We start from the raw sequence: 3,179 nt of genomic DNA on the forward strand, positions 1-3,179 counted from the left end.
AGCGTGGCAATCAGGGGAGGTACTGGATGATTGAAAAAAGGGAAAATATAGTGCCCATCTTTTAGAAAGGGAAGAAGGAAGATTTAGGGAACTACAGACTGGTCAGCACACCTCAGGCCCCAGGAAAGTCATGGACCAGGTTCTCAAATAATCCATTTATAAGCACTGGGAGGAGAAAGAGGTGATTAGGAACATTCAGCATGGATTCACCAAGGGCAAGTCATACCTAACCAACCTGATTGCCTTGATAATGAGATAACTGGCTTGGATTCAGGGAAAACAGTGGACATAATTTACCTCGACTTCAGCATGGCTTTTGATACCATCTCCCACAGCATTTTTGCAAGCAAGCTGAGGGAGTATGGACTGGATGAATGGACTGTAAAATGGATAGGAAGCTGGCTATGTAGCAAAACCCCCAGTTTCTACACGCAAATTCGTGAATCTTTCTTACTAAAATTGGAACGATACAGAGAAGATTAGCATGGCCCCTGCGCAAGGATGACACGCAAATTCGTGAAGCGTTTTTTCTTTCTTTCTTTCTTTCAAGATGGCCGCTGACAGCTGAAGCCCTTCTAAGCTCCTCCAGCTCAGGTGCTTTCAGCTCGTTGCCTCGCACTCCCTGCCCCCCTTTTCCTGTCCCCCCCCCCAAAAAAAACCCTTGCCTCTCCCCACCCTGTCCCTGGAGACCCCCTCCCTGCCCCTTCCCCCCACTTTCTGAGCATTTTTCCCCTGGGCTCTGGCAGCCTCGTTTGTCTCTGCCCCTCCCCCACCCCCGCCTGAGTTGTCCCTTTGATTTCTGCTGCCTCCCTCCCCCAGGGCCCCTTCCCTTGGTCCCTGCCATCTGCCCCTGCCTTGGGGCTTGCCCTGAGCCCCTGCGGGGTTGCTCTGCTCCCCCTCAGGCCGATTTTGGGGCGTTTTCAGCCCCCTCCCAGTCCCAGTCCCCGGGCCAGCCTGAGGCTTTTTTTTTGCTGCGCTTCGCAGTTTAACCCTGTCCTGGCGAGGAATGGCGGCTCCTACGCCTGGCAGCTGGCATGAGGATGTCTCTCAGGACCTCCCACTGTCTCATGGCCTGAGGGTTCATGCCCCTCTCCATGTGGGGCTCGAGGCTTGCGTGGAGGCTCTGGCCGCCCTCCTGGGATGGCGTACCATCCGCTACGCGGGGCGTGTGAACACTGTCCCGATGATCTATTTGAGCAAGCCCACCTTGGTTGACAGGGTGTGTGCGGAGGGCCTGGACATTGCGGGCATCCACTACCCTGTCACGCCCCTAGAGACTCAGGCAGTGAGGGTGGTGATTTCCAACGTCCCACCGCACGTTTCCAATCGGGAGCTGGCCAGGGGACTCGAGGCCTATGGGGTTCCTGCGAGTCCTTTTCGCCGCCTGCCGATGGGAAACAAGAACCCTCAGGGCAAGCACGTCCTGTCCTTTCGGAGGCAGGTCTTCATGCTCCTCAAGGAGGGCCCCCAGTCGCTGCCTCGCTCCCTGAGCCTCACGCTCGAGGGGCGGCGGTTTATTATCTATCTATCTGTGGGAGAGACCACGTGCTTCAAGTGCGGGGCCTCCTCCCACCTGGCCGCGCAGTGCCCTCGGAGCAAGGTGGCCGGACCATCGCCGCCTGCGGCAGCGCCGAGAGACGGCGCGTCGACCTCTGGGGCACGCGGCAGGCCCAGGGAGGCTGGGAGCTCTTCCTCCCGACCTCCTTCCCCCCCCCATTCCATCTCAGGGGACCGGGGTCTCCAGCGGGAAGCCATCGTCCAGCCGAGGGGCTGGTGCTACTACCATGGCCCCACCGCCCCCTCCCCTGTCTGTGGCGCCCCCTGCCCTCGGTGCGGCAGCCCCACCAGGTGGAGAGGCGGACGCCTCCCCTTGCCCCCTGCCTGCCCCGGCCGAAGTGGCTGGGGTGGCCGGGGACTGCGGTGCTGGAGCCTCATCGGATGATGGGGCTCGGGCATCCTCCCTACCACCCGAAAAAGAGAGGGAGATGAGGGGGGCCTCTCAGGACACCCCATCCCTGACAGACCCCTCCTCGGCCAGTGCCGAGGACCCCCCCACTACAGAGCCGGACCCCGTTCCGGCTGCCACACCACCCGCCCCGTCGGATGTAGCCACCGACGAGGCAGACTTAGCAGGTGGGGGGGAGGGGCCTTCAGGGGTCCCCCTCCCCTCGCCTGTCCCCCAGCCTCCGGAGTCAGGCGGCAGCAGGGATAGTGGCGAATGTCTCTCTTCCGGTGGCCTGGCCCCGGGGGTGGCGGGAGAGCCCGCTGCCCCTTTGGTCACGCCCCAGCCTACCGGAGCAGATGGGGAAGTTAGCGAGATGGAGATCCAGCTCTCGGAGTCTCGCAAGAGACGTCGTGAGCGGGATGGCCCCTCCCCCCCCAAGAAGACAGGGAATGTCCTCGCGGAGCCGGTCCTCGACTCGGACAACGAGAGGCGGCTGATGTGCCTGGACATCGAGGGGGTCGACGCTGCAGTTGCGGGCGAGCTCCCGCCGGGGGTGCGGCTTCGCCGCTTTTCCGTAGGCAACATCCACCCCAAGCTGGCGGAGCCCCCCTGGGTCTCTCCTGACTATGGGGGACTCCTGTCCTTGCTGAAGCTAACCAAGGGGCAGAAAAATGTAGCGGGGCACATCACCCAGTGGTGTGCGGACCCCAAAGTGTTTGTCAAGGCTGCCAGGGCGGCAGTCAAGCTCATGAAGCAAGATCGGGGCACACGTCAGATGGCCTACCGTCTGGACAAGCTTGCCCAGAGGGTGAGAGTGGAGTGGGGCCTGGGCGGGTCCCTCGACTAGAGTAGGGCACAGTAGGCCTTCCCTGACCTGTCTGTATTGCCTTGCTCTGCTCTTGGGTGCTCGCTCTTCCACCCGCACTCTGCTTTGCTCCTCCTCTCCCACACCCACCCCCATGGCAGCCACAACCATTGGCACCTTCAACGTCAACGGCTGTCGAGACGCGGTGAAGCGCGAGGCCGTCCTGGAGCTCCTGCGACAGAAGAGGCTGGCCATCGCCTTCCTACAAGAGACCCACTCTGATAGGTTCAACCAGGCGGCCTGGCGGGCTGCCTGGCGAGGACAGGTGTTCCTGAGCCACGGCACCAACCTCCGCGCGGGGGTCGCGACACTCTTATCGCCGCAGCTGCAGCTTGACGCGGCGGTGCCGCGGGAGGTCGTCTCCGGCCG

The 3,179-nt window shown here is 61.9% G+C and overlaps 1 non-coding gene across 1 annotated transcript; it reads left to right on the forward strand.

Moving 5' to 3' along the window:
* Positions 1-433: 433 nt before the first annotated feature.
* Positions 434-536, forward strand: LOC132251285 (U6 spliceosomal RNA). Its single transcript, XR_009463230.1, has one exon. It is a non-coding gene; the product is annotated as a U6 spliceosomal RNA (small nuclear RNA).
* The last annotated feature ends 2,643 nt before the right edge of the window (positions 537-3,179 follow it).

Source organism: Alligator mississippiensis, chromosome 6, assembly GCF_030867095.1.
Source record: "Alligator mississippiensis isolate rAllMis1 chromosome 6, rAllMis1, whole genome shotgun sequence".
NCBI classification, from domain to species: domain Eukaryota; kingdom Metazoa; phylum Chordata; order Crocodylia; family Alligatoridae; genus Alligator; species Alligator mississippiensis.